The sequence below is a fragment of the Doryrhamphus excisus genome, linkage group LG6 (assembly GCF_037039965.1).
Source record: "Doryrhamphus excisus strain RoL-2023G ecotype Guam linkage group LG6, RoL_Dexc_Guam_v1.1, whole genome shotgun sequence".
Lineage (NCBI taxonomy): Eukaryota > Metazoa > Chordata > Actinopteri > Syngnathiformes > Syngnathidae > Doryrhamphus > Doryrhamphus excisus.
Genome location: NC_136362.1, coordinates 5,727,600 through 5,745,275, shown reverse-complemented (window position 1 = coordinate 5,745,275; position 17,676 = coordinate 5,727,600). Strand labels below are relative to the sequence as shown.

The 17,676-nt window shown below is 46.5% G+C and overlaps 1 protein-coding gene across 1 annotated transcript in view; it reads left to right on the top strand.

The window, feature by feature from the left end:
* Positions 1–1,080: 1,080 nt before the first annotated feature.
* Positions 1,081–17,676, top strand: part of celf2 (cugbp, Elav-like family member 2) — a 124,028-nt gene continuing 107,432 nt past the window's right edge. The window contains exon 1 of the mRNA XM_078791246.1: positions 1,081–1,095. The gene's annotated coding sequence lies outside the window, so the exon portion shown is untranslated. The remainder of the gene's footprint in view (positions 1,096–17,676) is intronic.

Below are 17,676 nucleotides of genomic sequence, written 5' to 3'. Positions count from 1 at the left end.
AAGAAGGAATGGACAGGAATAAAGAAGGAATGGTTGGAACAAAGAGGAAATGATCAGGAATAAAGGAGTGGTTGGGAATAAAGAAGGTATGGTTGAGAACAAAGAAGGAATAGTTGGAATAAGAAGGGATGTTGGGAATAAAGAAGGAACAGTTGGGAATAAAGAAGGAATGGACAGGAATAAAGAAGGAATGGTTGGAACAAAGAGGAAATGGTCAGGAATAAAGAAGGAGTGGTTGGGAATAAAGAAGGTATGGTTGAGAACAAAGAAGGAATAGTTGGAATAAGAAGGGATGTTGGGAATAAAGAAGGAACAGTTGGGAATAAAGAAGGAATGGACAGGAATAAAGAAGGAATGGTTGGGAACAAAGAGGAAATGGTCAGGAATAAAGAAGGGATGTTGGGAATAAAGAAGGAATGGTCGGGAAAGGAATGTCTGGAATAAAGACGGAATGTTGGGAATAAAGAAGGAATGGTGGGGAACAAAGATTAAATGGTCAGGAATAAAGAAGGGATGTTGGGAATAAAGAAGGAATGTGCGGAACAAAGAAGGAATGGTCAGGTATAAAGAAGGAATGGTTGGGAATAACGAAGGAATGGTTGGGAATAACAGTAGCATGTCCATCAATCCATGTGTGCCCGGAACCTTCCATCCACGGCAGCGTAGGTGTCCTCATCTGATCCATGCATTATTGAGGAAGGGCCTGGGGGCTCCGGGGGGGGGGGCAGGGGGTTGGATTAGTGCGCTATTAACCTCCCGAGGACGAAAGGAGGAGAGGTGATGATGATGATGATGATGATGATGATGATGAGGATCAGTCCAACTGCTTTAATTAAATCCTGAACGGAGAAGAAGAAGAAGAAGAAGGTTCAGGAAAAGGATATGTTCACACATGGAGGCAGAAGATGAATTGCCGGCCCCCCCAGAACACGCCGGCACCCACCTCCCGCTGTGACGAGGCCCGCTAATGAGTTAGCCACTCTCACATCACACGTGCGCGGCTGTAGGCGACCGGCACATGGTGCTATCATGGAACAGGAATGTGTTCTCCTTAAAGAAAGACGTCATCCTGGAGTCAGGTTCAGCGGATAAAGTGTAAGTACACAAATGTGCACTTAGTAGGAGTAAGTAGCCAAGTGTGCACTCGTGCACTCAAAAGACTCAGTACAACTATGCACGTAAGAGTAAGTGTGAGTGCGTAGTGTGTACTTATATACACTCACAATAGTGAATATGCATATGTGCACTTAGTAGGAGTAAGTAGCCAAGTGTGCACTCGTGCACTCAAAAGACTCAGTACAACTATGCACGTAAGAGTAAGTGTGAGTGCGTAGTGTGTACTTATATACACTCACAATAGTAAATATGCATATGTGCACTTAGTAGGAGTAAGTAGCCAAGTGTGCACTCGTGCACTCAAAAGACTCAGTACAACTATGCACGTAAGAGTAAGTGTGAGTGCGTAGTGTGTACTTATATACACTCACAATAGTAAATATGCATATGTGCACTTATGCGGTTAAAGAGACTAAGTGTAAGTACACAAGGGCACACTTGTACTTGTACTTGTACTTGTACTGGTACTTGTACTGTTTAGTGAAGATGGGCCCCCATGCAGCTGGACCCGCCCCCAAACTTGAAGCCCTACGCCTTCCCAACGTTACTTGGAGGTTGGAAGAGTCAGAAGAGGCAGCAGGAAGTACCATCTTCAGTGTCCTAACTGTCTTTATTTAGTGGAAGGCATGTAGCCAAAGCGCTAGTCTGTGTAGCATTATAGCGTGTGCATACAGGGAGGGGTGGGGGGGGGGTTGCTAATAGCCTTTTCCCACCACAATTAGCGGCTCTAACCGACTTTTAAAAACCTGTAATGACCACAACACACGTTACCCGTGCAGTAGAGAAGGCTAAAATGCTAAAGCTACTTAGCATTGACAGACTTCCAGAAGTAACCTCTTTTCCTGAGAACCTTGGGACTGTCGAGTCTCCGACTTCCGACTCGGATTGGGATACATGGTCTTTATTATCAACTCCAATAAAGTTGGGTTCGGCAGCTATCCGGAAGTCCTCCTGAGCACTCTGGAGTGTGGCCAACCACAGCGGAGTGGGCGTGCCTGGGGGTTTTTGCGAGAAACACAACATCTAAAGAAATCCAGGAATAGGAATAGGTGCAGATTGTGGAAGATCTGGAAAGCTTCATGTGCCGGTTATTGCGTGTAGCTGCTCTACTGGGGTCCACAAGTCAATACAAAGGGCCTCTGTAACCCTGGGAATGCCAAAGATTGTGGACGGCACATTGTAGGAACAAAACATAACAAAACAAAGAGTCAGGAAAAACGGACATTTTTACCCAAACCCGGTAGCAGCAAAAAGACATTAGCTGGCCGTACGTTAGTGATGTCATGTCATGTGACGTGTCAGTCGTTTTGCGTGAGGATGCGTAGCTTAGTATGTAGCATTCCAGGCTACGTAGGATACAGGAATATGATCCGTGGTCATACGTAGTCCCAGGGAGACGTAGGCCTCGTTGCGTTGCCGGTTTTTCAGCACAGTGTTGGCGCTTGGAGGGAAAGCGAGAGAAAAGCAAAGATGGGCTTATGAGATACGTTTAAAAGGGGTGGCGGGGGGACGGGGGACGGGGGGTAGGCGGCAGATAATGAGAGGGAGGGGTGGGAGTGGGGGCGGTCGAGAGAGCCGGCGAGCGGAATGAGGAGATAGAGACGATTTCCTATTCCGTCAGATGCACTGTGGCTCATTCATTATATTCCCCAGGCAATTACCAGGACCACCTGCTTTGTCTCCCCCCTCATTGTTTCCTGCACGGCCCCAATCTTTGCATCCCGCGCTCCTCCGTCTTCCTCCGTCTTCCTCCGTCGTCCTCCGTCTTCCGCGTGATCCCTCTCTCCTTCCTTCCTTGCTCTCTCCTTGTCCATTGTCTCCTTTCTCCGCTTCTGTAATGCCAACACACTCGCTGTGTGTGTGCGTGTGTGTGTGCGTGCGCGTGCGTGTGCGTGCGCGCGCGTGTGCGATGGCGGCCCGTCCTAATGAGCTCAGCCTTGACTGGAGCTGCTTCATTCCGCTCACACAAGCCACTTTACGGCTTTACAGCCGTGTGCCGCAATCTGAAAATCCCACACTTGTCACGGTTCCAACCGCCGAACCTCCACCGGAATTGTTCCTCAGCTGCTTGTTAGCGAGCTGGCTACTTCCTGTTTCAAACGCCGTTTGGATCCTGGAGGCTCCACGCTCAAATTGTTCACATTTCCAACCTAAAGTGCATATTTACGGAAAGTGAAAAGGCGATTGAAGGCAACACAGCGGAACCTCGGTTAAAGCGTGGAGGTGTTTTGTTCACGTGGACATTTACGACACTTTTACTTCGCTTTGCGTCTCATTCTACAAAACACGTTCACATCGACAGCAGGCTGCAGCCATAAAAACCACCACAAGGTGGCAGAAGTGTGTGTGGTACCAGCTGGCCCTTTCAATGTCATCTAATGTCATGTCATGTCATGTCATCTAATGTCATGTCATGTCATGTCATGCGAGTGTGGAGGTGTGTAGCATGCAGAAGGTTACGCATTGTTGGGGAATTATAAATCATACACACATTTTTCACTTCCAAATGTGAAAATTGTAAATAGTTGATGGTGTTATGTTGGTAAATAAATAGTTAATAGTTGGATGATAAACAACCAAATGATCCCAATGGTAAATTGAAATTACGAGATTGAAAGTCGAAATTACGAAATGGAAAGTTGAAATGACGAGACAGAAAGTCAAAATTACGAGATTAAAAGTCGAAATTTTGAGAAAAGAAAGTTTAAATTACAAGATAAAAAGTCGGAATGACAAGATAGAAAGTCGAAATTTTGAGATAAAAAGTCAAAATTATGAGAAAGTCGAAATTACGAGATAAAAAGTTGAAATTACGACATAGAAAGTTGAAATTACGAGATAAAAAGTCAAAATTTTGACATAAGAAAGTCAAAATTACAAGATACAAAGAGTCAAAAAGTCGAAATTACGAGATAGAAGTCGAAATTTTGAGATACAGTCAAAATTACAAGATAGAAAGTCGAAATTAAAAGATAAAAAGTCAAAATTTTGACATAAGAAAGTCGAAATTACGAGATAAAAAAGTAGAAATTTTGAGATACAGTCAAAATTACAAGATAGAAAGTTGAAATTACGAGATAAAAAGTCAAAATTTTGACATAAGTCGAAATTACGAGATAGAAAGTCGAAATTACAAGATAGAAAGTCAAAATTACGAGATAAAAAGTTGAAATTACGACATAGAAAGTCGAAATTATGAGATAAAAAGTAAAAATTTTGACATAAGAAAATCAAAATTACAAGATACAAAGTCGAAATTTTGAGATAAAAAGTCGAAATTACGCGAAAGTTGAAATCACGAGATAGAAAGTCGAAATTACAAGAGAAAAAGTCAAAATTTTGACAGAAAGTCGAAATTACGAGATAAAAAGTCGATATTTTGAGATACAGTCAAAATTACAAGATAGAAAGTCGAAATCACAAGATAAAAAGTCAAAATTTTGACATAAGAAATTCGAAAAATTGCGAGATAAAAAGTCAAAATTACAAGATAGAAAGTCAAAATTACGAGATAGTTGAAATTACGAGATAGAAAGTCGAAATTACAGGATAAAAAGTCTAAATTTTTAGATAAGAAAGTCGAAATTACGAGATAAAAAGTTTACATTTTGAGATACAGTCAAAATTACAAGATAGCAAGTCGAAATTTTGAGATAGAAAGTGAAAATTACGAAATATAAAGTCAAAATTATGAGATAAAAAGTTGAAACTACGAGATAGAAAGTGGAAATTGTGAGATAAAAAGGTCCAAATTTCTGGATAAGAAGATCCACGCTACGTCACCCTCCCAGACAAAGAAAGGAACAAACCAACTGAGAAGTAGAGGAACATTTACCTGAAAATGGCGGCCAATTTTACGTGTGAAGGCTTCTTGTCAGTGATTGTGTATTTGTACTGATTTAAGAGGGGGGGGTTATTTGCCCCCCCATGGTGAGCCCAGTCGCCTGAGAGCTGTTCCACTTTTCCTTCTTTGTGTTAAATGTAAACAATCACAATCAAACGCTTTCATGGCCTTTTCTTCTCTAATAGGAGCTGGAGTTGATGATGTGGTTTGTGACGTTGCAGTCTCAGGAAGTGGATGTTCTCCTGTGGTTCTCCTGTGGTTCTCCACACCTTTGGTAGATACACAGCGGCCAGCCAAGATGATTAGACCTTCATACACCATTCTCCTGTGGTTCTCCACACCTTTGGTAGATACACAGCGGCCAGCCAAGATCATTAGACCTTCATACACCATTCTCTTGTGGTTCTCCACACCTTTGGTAGATACACAGCGGCCAGCCAAGATCATTAGACCTTCATACACCATTCTCCTGTGGTTCTCCACACCTTTGGTAGATACACAGCGGCCAGCCAAGATGATTAGACCTTCATACACCATTCTCCTGTGGTTCTCCACACCTTTGGTAGATACACAGCGGCCAGCCAAGATGATTAGACCTTCATACACCATTCTCCTGTGGTTCTCCACACCTTTGGTAGATACACAGCGGCCAGCCAAGATGATTAGACCTTCATACACCATTCTCCTGTGGTTCTCCACACCTTTGGTAGATACACAGCGGCCAGCCAAGATGATTAGACCTTCATACACCATTCTCCTGTGGTTCTCCACACCTTTGGTAGATACACAGCGGCCAGCCAAGATGATTAGACCTTCATACACCATTCTCCTGTGGTTCTCCACACCTTTGGTAGATACACAGCGGCCAGCCAAGATGATTAGACCGTCATACACCATTCTCCTGTGGTTCTCCACACCTTTGGTAGATACACAGCGGCCAGCCAAGATCATTAGACCTTCATACACCATTCTCCTGTGGTTCTCCACACCTTTGGTAGATACACAGCGGCCAGCCAAGATGATTAGACCGTCATACACCATTCTCCTGTGGTTCTCCACACCTTTGGTAGATACACAGCGGCCAGCCAAGATCATTAGACCTTCATACACCATTCTCCTGTGGTTCTCCACACCTTTGGTAGATACACAGCGGCCAGCCAAGATGATTAGACCTTCATACACCATTCTCCTGTGGTTCTCCACACCTTTGGTAGATACACAGCGGCCAGCCAAGATGATTAGACCTTCATACACCATTCTCCTGTGGTTCTCCACACCTTTGGTAGATACACAGCGGCCAGCCAAAATCATTAGACCTTCATACACCATTCTCCTGTGGTTCTCCACACCTTTGGTAGATACACAGCGGCCAGCCAAGATGATTAGACCTTCATACACCATTCTCCTGTGGTTCTCCACACCTTTGGTAGATACACAGCGGCCAGCCAAGATGATTAGACCTTCATACACCATTCTCCTGTGGTTCTCCACACCTTTGGTAGATACACAGCGGCCAGCCAAGATGATTAGACCTTCATACACCATTGTGTTTTGTGTGCCACACCCCTCCACCCGCCACCCAAAGCTTTAAACCGAGGAGAATCATTGCCCTGTTGTCAGGTTCCTCGGGTTCCTCGGGTTCCTCGGGTTCCTCGGGTTCCTCGGGTTCCTGTGGACTTGATTGGCTAGCTGCCACTAATAGATTGTTTTCCCAGTAGGGGGCCTTACCACTTCCACCATATTTTCCATTATGTTCTTGAATGTTAGAGAGAGGTGGGGGGGTGGGGGGGGCTCACATGTACCAAAGAGTGTTATTTGATGCCCCCCCCCCCCCCCCCAGCAGGAAGGCTAGGACGGTGGAAAAGTGTTTTACGTAACGACGGGCAGCTGCGGGATGCACGCCTAGAAGAAGTCAAATAAAGGAATGTTGTTCCGGAGCGCCGACTGGCTGCGCCTCTCATGTGCGCCGTGGGAGCTTGTTGCCATGGTTACAGCTGCCAACATCTCCACCAGGGCCCTGGCAACCCGCCGCCCACCGCCGTCGCCGGCGTCACTTCACCCTCCTTTCTGCCCGCCCCGCTTCTTCTTCTCACCTCCGCTCTCGCCGCCGCTCGCAACGCTCCGGCTTCCTTTTCCTCCTCCGTCTCATCGGACTCATTAGTGGCCTCTACGCCGTGTGTGTGTGTGTGTGTGTGTGTGTGTGTGTGTGTGTGTGTGTGTGTGTGTGCGCACAGTCCGGGCAGCCCATAATTACGGCGCTTGAGGCTGATGGTGCCGCTGTTTGATTACCGTGATCAAGGGCCAAGTTAGAGAGAATAAATGTGGCGTCCCAAGAGTGCGTCCGTGTGAGGAGATGCAGGCTGAAGAAGAAGAAGAAGAAGAAGAAGCATCTCCAAACATTAAGGTCACCAATGGATGAAGCAAATGGCCGCTGGTGGGCGGAGTCATTGCTCCGGGCCCCAAGTGGGCGTTTTGGGGAGCAGACAGAAGAGCTTGTAGGATGTTGTGGGGTGAAGTTGTGAGATGATGAAGTCCATGATGGAGGTCTTCTGGAGGACAAGCAAGCCTGATGTTGCATCACGGTCTGAGTGCTCATGGAACATGCTACCTCTTCTTCTTCCTCTTCTTCTTCTTCCTAATATGTTTATGTTCGTCTTCTTGTTCTTCTTGTTCTTCTTGTTCTTCTTGTTCTTCTTGTTCTTCTTGTTCTTCTTGCTCTTCTTGTTCTTCTTCCTCATCTTTTGCTTCTTCCTCCTCATCTTCTGAGAGGGAAAATATTTCTTTGACGTCATCATGGTACTTTCATCTCTTGCTGATGCTCCTTCTCTCATGTTCTTCTCTCATTCCTGTCATATTCTAGAAAGCTCCTGGCTTGGAGGACAAGCTTTTCTTGTTTCTCTTCATGTTCTTCTCATTTTCTTCAAACATTATCTTAAATTGTTCCCATGTTCATCCTGCTTCTTCTCGTTTGTCTCATGTACTTCTCATATCACCAAAATTTTTACCCTCATGCTCCTCTCATGTTGTTCTCCTTTTCTCCTTATGTTTCTTTTGTGTCTTCTACGTTCTTCTCCAATTCCTCTTGTTTCTCTCATACGTCTTTCACGTTTCTTTCAAGTTATCATGGTCCTCTCATCTTCTCATCCCCTTCTCCTTCTCGCATATTCTTGATCTCAGTTCTCCTCGTTGCTCATATTCCTTCCTCTCATCTTGATGATCAATGAACCTCATGTTCCTCACAGGTTTTTCATCCTACGTATGACCGTCTGCTTTGTTCCCATGACCCCCTACTATGCCCCCCTACTTGGGCCCCACATGGTGCTCTCCTGTTCCTGCCATGTTCCTCTCATGTGTCCTCCTGTTCTTCTCATGTTCCTCTCCTGTTCTGCTGTCATTGGTCCTATTCCTAGAAGGACGCTGGCTAAAAAGTGCTGATGACTTGGAAAGGATTACATTGTAATCTGATTACTCTGATGTTTATGATGGCATTTAGCGGTTATTGTCGCTTGCGGCCTGCTTTTCTTCTCCTGCTTTTCTTCTCCTGCTTTTTGATCGACGACATGGCCGCGTGAGGAATATTAGTTTTCCCGCCTCATATTTTGCAGAAAGCGTGTCATCCTTCAGATTAGTGGCGCTCGCATGATGGATGGCGGCGTCGCCATCTGTGAATAATCAAAGCGTTTGCCCTCAACGTCGGCGACGCCGTCACGGAGAAGTGGAGAGGAAGCCAAGCGGTCAGTGGGGATCGAACGGCGCTTTACTGTGCTGCAAATTGGAATACATATATTTATTCTACGTTTGAGTCGGCTTGGTCCCCTTTTCTTAAAGGGCCAGCAGCAAGATAAACGTTGCTAAACCATGAAGCTAAACCATGAAGCTAAACCATGAAGCTAAACCATGAAGCTAAACCATGAAGCTAAACCATGAAGCTAAACCATGAGGCTAAACCATGACGCTAAACCATGACGCTAAACCATGAAGCTAAACCATGAAGCTAAACCATGAAGCTAAACCATGAAGCTAAACCATGAAGCTAAACATGAAGCTAAACCATGAAGCTAAACCATGAAGCTAAACCATGAAGCTAAACCATGAAGCTAAACCATGACGCTAAACCATGAAGCTAAACCATGAAGCTAAACCATGAAGCTAAACCATGAAGCTAAACCATGAAGCTAAACCATGAAGCTAAACCATGAAGCTAAACCATGACGCTAAACCATGAAGCTAAACCATGAAGCTAAACCATGAAGCTAAACCATGACGCTAAACCATGAAGCTAAACCATGAAGCTAAACCATGAAGCTAAACCATGAAGCTAAACCATGAAGCTAAACCATGAAGCTAAACCATGACGCTAAACCATGACGCTAAACCATGAAGCTAAACCATGAAGCTAAACCATGACGCTAAACCATGAAGCTAAACCATGAAGCTAAACCATGAAGCTAAACCATGACGCTAAACCATGAAGCTAAACCATGACGCTAAACCATGACGCTAAACCATGAAGCTAAACCATGAAGCTAAACCATGAAGCTAAACCATGAAGCTAAACCATGAAGCTAAACCATGACGCTAAACCATGATGCTAAACCATGACGCTAAACCATGAAGCTAAACCATGAAGCTAAACCATGACGCTAAACCATGATGCTAAACCATGATGCTAAACCATGACGCTAAACCATGAAGCTAAACCATGAAGCTAACAATGGAGCCACCAAAAGCCAAAGGATCGTACCCATGCCAGCTGTTAGCATGATAGCACGTTAGCATGATAGCATACTAGCAATGTTTTTTATCTTGGGATATTTGACCCATCCCCTGGAAATGTATCTGGACATTTTGCGTCGTTGGGATTTCCATGGCGGAATGTGGATGGCTAGCAGGACATTCTTATGGTATAAAAAGCCATTCCCAATTTCTCTGGGAATGTTCCCGCTCTTTGATGTTGTGTCACTGGTAGGATGGAAGGAAGGCGTGAGGTGATGCTTAATTGCAGGAGAACACGAGCGTGATGATGCGTGCGTGCTGGAAGACGCTCCTGCACGGAAAGCGGGCGGGTCGACGGCGAAGAGGGAAGATAAGGCCTGACGGGAAGGCGGAGCTCGGCCGTCTGCTCCCCGCAACACGTAATCAGGACGGGGAGCGAGGATCTTTAATGGCTGTCAATTAAAAACTAATTAGAGGGTGTAAGCTCAGCGAGATGGCCTATCAGTCCATTTATCATCACGCACGCTCACGCACGCTCATTGTACTCGCTGCTGTCGCCCCCCCCCTCCCCCCTGCCCCCACCCTGGCATTGATGAATAACACCATCCTACACGCACGCCATAAATACATATAGAGTTCATTCAGCGCCAAAGCAGCCGTAATGGACACCCCCCCCCCCCGTCTCTTCCATTTACCACCACTATTGGCAGCAAATGAATGGCAATTGCTGGCATTTAACCCCCAACATTCCCCCAACATTCCCATCGGCACACAACCGGCCGCTCAAGGAACGCTGGGACATGTGCCGTGGGGGCCAAAACACTTTTTCATAGCATAAATGGGAACACTTTACACAAAAGGACGACACAGTAACTACTCTAAATGCATGTCTCAGTGATGAGTTTATCAGTAACTACTCTAAATGTATGTGAATCAGTGATTAGTTCATCAGTAACCACTCTGAATGTACGTGCCTCAGTGATTAGTTCATCAGTAACTACTCTAAATGTATGTGTATCAGCAATTAGTTCATCAGTAACCACTCTAAATGTATGTGTCTCAGTGATTAGTTCATCAGTAACTACTCTAAATGTATGTCTCAGTCATTAGCTCCTCAGCAACTACTCTAAATGTACGTATGTGTATCAGTAATTAGTTCATCAGTAACTACTCTAAATGTATGTGGATCAGTGATTAGTTCATCAGTAACCACTCTAAATGTATGTGTCTCAGTGATTAGTTCATCAGCAACCACTCTAAATGTATGTGGCTCAGTGTTTAGTTCATCGGCAACTACTCTAAATGTATGTGTATCAGCAATTAGTTCATCAGCAACTACTCTAAATGTATGTGGATCAGTGATTAGTTCATCAGTAACTACTCTAAATGTATGTGTAGCAGTAATTAGTTCATCAGTAACTACTCTAAATGTACGTGCCTCAGTGATTAGTTCATCAGCAACTACTCTAAATGTATGTGTAGCAGTAATTAGTTCATCAGTAACTACTCTAAATGTACGTGTAGCAGTAATTAGTTCATCAGTAACTACTCTAAATGTATGTGTCTCACTGATTACTTCACCAGTAACTACTCTAAATGTATGTGTAGAAGTAATTAGTTCATCAGTAACCACTCTAAATGTATGTGTATCAGTGATTAGTTCATCAGTAACTACTCTAAATGTATGTGCCTCAGTGAATAGTTCATCAGTAACTACTCTAAATGTGTGTGTCTCACTGATTACTTCACCAGTAACTACTCTAAATGTATGTGTAGAAGTAATTAGTTCATCAGTAACCACTCTAAATGTATGTGTATCAGTGATTAGTTCATCAGTAACTACTCTAAATGTATGTGCCTCAGTGAATAGTTCATCAGTAACTACTCTAAATGTTTGTGTCTCACTGATTACTTCACCAGTAACTACTCTAAATGTATGTGTATCAGTGATTAGTTCATCAGTAACTACTCTAAATGTATGTGCCTCAGTGAATAGTTCATCAGTAACTACTCTAAATGTATGTGTCTCACTGATTACTTCACCAGTAACTACTCTAAATGTATGTGTATCAGTGATTAGTTCATCAGTAACTACTCTAAATGTATGTGCCTCAGTGAATAGTTCATCAGTAACTACTCTAAATGTATGTGTCTCACTGATTACTTCACCAGTAACTACTCTAAATGTATGTGTAGAAGTAATTAGTTCATCAGTAACCACTCTAAATGTATGTGTATCAGTGATTAGTTCATCAGTAACTACTCTAAATGTATGTGTCTCACTGATTACTTCACCAGTAACTACTCTAAATGTATGTGTAGAAGTAATTAGTTCATCAGTAACCACTCTAAATGTATGTGTATCAGTGATTAGTTCATCAGTAACTACTCTAAATGTATGTGTCTCACTGATTACTTCACCAGTAACTACTCTGACATGATGCCAGGATGATATCCTGGATGGTTCATTTGGAATGATCAGAAAGGTCTAAAGGAAGGTCATGGACTTGGCGGGAACCAGGACCAGAACCCCAAGGAGGTCTTCCACTGTTGGAGAAGCAGCCTCAGTAAACGTTGACCAGTGTGTGCGTGCGTGGGAGTGGATGTCACATGGTCGGCAGCCGTGTCCAATCGGAATAAATTGAAGGCACGCAAAGTTGCAAGCTATGTGCCCCCCCCGCCACCCCCGCCCCCAGCCCCCCCCCCCCCCCCCCCCTTAACGTGGTGGTCCATGAGGGCGCAGGAGAAGCTGAAAGGTCATTTCCATTAGATGACCACCTTTGAATGTCATGGCCGCCCTCCTGGAACATTTGATGATGAACGAAAAAGCCTTTTAATTCCATCTCCTGGCTGACATTCCCTGTCCCTGATTGGCGGATGCCAGGACACGTTCCCGGATCCCAATGGCAGGTGTGTGCCGCTAATCCTCTTTTAATGATGTTTGTCCTGTAATGACAGGCGGGGGCCCACAGGGTGCAGCACCGAGGTCCCGGACGCTTCTTGTTGCTTCGTAGCGTCTTGTCATGGTGCGTGCGTGCGTGCGTGCGTGCGTGCGGGGGACGCCACCCATGTGACATCAGGCCCCCATAAAGGGCGTCTTTGTCCGGCCTCACAGAACCGCTTTATATTGGTCTTTGGCCCCGCCTCTCTCAGCCTTTTTGTCTGGCCAGTATGGATGAGGTGGCGGCGTTCCCCGCATACGGCGTTCCACTCTGACCTCCGACCATGCCGGCCATCATCATCATCATCATCATCATCACATGATAGCGTGCGGCCTCAATGGAGACTTTGTATGTGTGTGTGTGTGTGTGTGTGTATGTGTGTGTGTGTGTGTGTGTGCAGTCACATGCTTCTCACAAACACTCAGTTTGTCATAAAAAAATCACATGACCAAATCTTGTCCCCGTGCTAGCTTCCATGCTAGCTTCCCAACGTATTCGTGCCGTTTCAGCCAATCGGAAGCCTGAAGAAAGTCACCTGTGGAAAAAAAGGCCTACAGGTATTAAGTGAAACTTATTCCACAAACTTGTTCCGATGTTCCGATGCAAAAGTCGCCATCTTGACCTCAGCATCCTGCCCCCCCCCCCCCCCCCCCCACACACATAAAATGTCAACTTTCCAAATTTCACTTCCTCATAGTGTGAAATAAAAGTTAGCATGTGTTTTCCCCGTCAGCGGTGCCACGCGCCCACGTGCTCCGTGCTCCGTGCTCCGTGCTCCGTGCTCCGTGCTCCGTGCTCCGGCTGCGTGCATGGGAGGCTGCCTGAGGGGGGCGCCGTCCCACCTCTGACCCCCCGAGAGCAGCTGAGGAGTTCTATTGTGGGGTTTTTTTTCCTGATCTTATCTCAGCCTGGGATTTATTAACTGGAATTTTACACACTCCACCTCTTGGAACGCTTCACCATCCACACGTGACGCCCAGCAGCCGGCGTTCCGAGATGCAACACTCACTCACTCCACCCATCCCCCTCCTTCCTCATTCCTCCTCTCTTTCCTTGCTCTTCCTCCGGTGGAGCCACCAGCTGGGCTTGGCGGGATCCCAGACCAAGCTGGGTTCTGCTCCACTGGCTTATCCGCTCTGGCACCGCACCGCAGGTCCATCACGCCGCGTGTGCGCGTGCACGTGCGCGTGTGCACGCTCATTCCTTTAAACATCTTCCAGTGAGGATTTGTCACATTTGAAGTGCAGGAATGCTTCCATGATTCCCAACATGAAACATCTCCAGCTGATGTCAGGAGGACATTTGTGGAGACCTTGAATGTGAACGGATGATCCCAGTGTGCTGCGTGTTGGCCTCTTGGAATCGGTTGAAAAATGTGGGAAAAGTCTTCATTTTCAATTTTGTTGCAAAACGTCATTATGGAAAATCTTCAGATTTTTTAGGAATGTGCTCAGAGATAGCCTTTGGTTCCCAAGCAGGCTGGACATTTGACATTGGATGGTTTGAAATGTGGAAATTTGACATTCATGGAGAGGCGAGAGGCGGGGTCGACCAGTCAGCCAATCACAGGGCACATATCGACAAAAATCAAAGGGAATTTGTGTTTGGAGAATGAGGAATTTTGGAAGAATTCCTCATTGGGTCCTTAGCACACTACATTTTCACATTGGAATTGTTTGAGTGAGATGAGAAATGCAGAAATATGACATTTATTTCAATGGAAATCTGTAAGCCTAATTCTGGGAAAAAGGGAATTTTCGGAATGTCAAATATCAGCTTTTTGCCTGGGTTTGTGAAAGAGTTGAGAAATGTGCAAGTAGTAGGAATTGTCAAAATCAAAGACATTTGTGTTTGTTCAATCACGGAAAAAGGTGGAATTCTGTTGTTGTGGCAAGTCGATAACCGGAATGTCCTGCCGATTGTTTTCATGGCGGGATGGTTTGAAAATGGCAATTTGTGGGATGGAAAATGTTGAATTGTGGGGAAAGTGGCCATTATCAGTGAGGTGGAAAAAAGGGTCCATTTATTTTCAGCTGGAATTTTGTCATAGAAAATGCGGAATGATGGAAAATGTTGGAATTTGGGGAGGAACATGCTAGTAGATTGCCATTGGTTCCAGAATGACCTGAACGCCAATCCTATATGCCGATTTTAACACACGGCTCACTCCAACCCCTCCCAACGCTCTTGCTAGCTGGATGTTGATGTTTTTGGGATCAACATTTGCAATAAAAGCTTGTCGTTATTAGACAAGCTTCAGCTTAAAATGTATAGCTACTTGCCACTAATCAGTCATCAAGGAAAATGATCCATCAACACTTGAGGAAAAAATATACATCATTAATAATTAATAATTAACATAAAAAAATTAATTTTTATTTTTTTTACATCAAATCTATGACTTTGCATGGTAAACCAGACTTGATGCTAACATCGCCATCGTTTGTTGACATTAAAACTGCAAATGGAACCGACATTTCAAAATAAAAGCGCCCTGAGGAAGTAGATGTTGGATTGTGATCCATCATCAGCTGCTCCATCCGCGTCCGACGTACGCGTCTCGCATCATCCAGTAACGCGTTTGGCGGCGCTCACCCTTCCTCGCGCTCTGCAGCCACCCACTCGCCCCCACCCCCGTCCCTCTCCAGTCGGGCCTCGCGGCCTGAGGACCCTTGAGCCCAGGAGAAGAGTCGTCCACCTGTCTCGCCTCCCACGCGGCGCCTTTGTTTTGCCGCCATGTCAACGCCTCGCCGTGCTGGCACTCTCACACCTGACCCCACGCGCCCCCACGCTTGTTTACTGCCGTGCGTGTGTGTGTGTGTGTGCGTGTGTGTGTGTGTGTGTGTGCGTGCATCATCGGCCCTTTTCCTCCACTTTATTCACTTTCAAGTTGACTTTTCCAGCTTTTCCAGATCCGTGCGTGTGCGTGTGCACGTGGAGGAAGCGGTGATGTTTGTGGTTGTGTTTGGATGGGATCCCTGGATGTTCCACAAGCAGCTGTTTCCTCCAGCACACACACACACACACACACACACACTTCCTGGTAGCGTGGGGTCACCAGGAGGTGCCGAGGAGAACTCGGTCAAGGTTTGTTTTTGTGATTTTGTGTGCACGTCGGTTCTAATCCAAACCTCAAGTACGCTACATGACTCTCGTGTTTCTCCCTCTCCCCCCGGCCCTCCCCCGGCCCTCCCCCGGCTGGGGGGGGGGTTTATGAGCTCCACATGTTCCAGCGGATTCCTGGCCTCCCTCGTATGGAGCTGATTAGCTGAGGAGGTAACGTGGAGCGTCTGGCATTGATGAGCGTTAGCCAAACTCAAGCCAAACCATGAATCACATGACTCCGCCTCCTCTCATGTGGGGGATTCACTGATTGGTGGCTTTCCAATTGATGCTTAGTCGTTGTCAGTTCTTGGCTCCGCCTCCTCCCTTCTTCAAGCGTCTTCGCTCGGTCTGGCACCTTCAACCGCAACTTCTTTCTTCTCAGGAGGGGGGGGGGGAACGTGACACCCCCCCATCAGAGTGGGTGGGGCCTTTAGGAACATGACAGCTTTATGGCTCCAACATCTTCTCACTGGATGCCAACCTCATGGAGTTATGGCTTTTACTTTACTTTACTTGTCCATGCGGATGGCCCCACGCTGATGGCCCCAGCCTATGTCCCCACGCTGATTGTCCCAGCCTCTGTCCCCACGCTTATGTCCCCACTCTTATGTCCCCACGCTGATGGCCCCAGCCTATGTCCCCACGCTTATGTCCCCACGCTGAGTGTCCCAGCCTATGTCCCCACGCTTATGTCCCCACGCTGATGGCCCCAGTCTATGTCCCCACGCTTATGTCCCCACGCTTATGTCCCCACACTGATTGTCCCAACCTATGTCCCCACACTTATGTCTCCACGCTGATTGTCCCAGCCTATGTCCCCACGCTTATGTCCCCACACTTATGTCCCCACGCTGATTGTCCCAGCCTATGTGCCCACGCTGATGGCCCCAGCCTATGTCCCCACGCTTATGTCTCCACGCTGATTGTCCCAGCCTATGTCCCCACGCTGATGGCCCCAGCCTATGTCCCCACGCTTATGTCCCCACACTGATTGTCCCAACCTATGTCCCCACACTTATGTCTCCACGCTGATTGTCACAGCCTATGTCCCCACGCTTATGTCTCCACGCTGATTGTCCCAGCCTATGTCCCCACGCTTATGTCCCCACGCTGATGGCCCCAGCCTATGTCCCCACACTAATGTCCCCACGCTGATTGTCCCAGCCTATGTCCCCACGCTTATGTCCCCACGCTGATTGCCCCAGCCTATGTCCCCACACTTATGTCCCCACACTTATGTCCCCATGATGATGGCCCCAGCCTATGTCCCCACACTAATGTCCCCACGCTGATTGTCCCAGCCTATGTCCCCACGCTTATGTCCCCACGCTGATTGCCCCAGCCTATGTCCCCACACTTATGTCCCCACGCTGATTGTCCCAGCCTATGTCCACACGTTGATTATGCCAGCCTACTATGTCCCCATGCTTATGGCCCCATTCTTATGGCCCCATGCTTATGTCCCCACGCTGATGGCCCCATGCTTATGGGCCCATGCTGCTAGCATGTTAGCTGCTGAGGGTCAGATGAGTTGAAACGTGCACGTGTGGTCTACTTGGCGGAAGGCTGTATCCAAGTACGACACAGCCGGATTCACGAGTGAAAGGACTTTTGGAAGCGTGGAAGCGGCGAGGGATTAGAAGGGTAGGTGCGTCGCGGCGCATCCTGTACGTGTCGGCAGACAGGTGAATTTTACGGCTTGATAAAGTATGGCACGTACTGCACTTACAGGCCGGGAGAAGCGCCAGCTAAAGAAAGAAAGAAAAGGAGGCGCGTCAACACCCGAGTGGCGTCTCCTCCGACTTTGACCCTGGCGGATATGAAGTGTGGATTCTTATTTTGCACTCGTGCGCCGTTTGAAGTGCTAATTTGCTTCTTGTGCCTTTTTGTTGTGATGAGAGCAGCGTGGAGCATCCTCTTCACTGCTGCCGGGGGCCCGGGGAGGCGACTTCC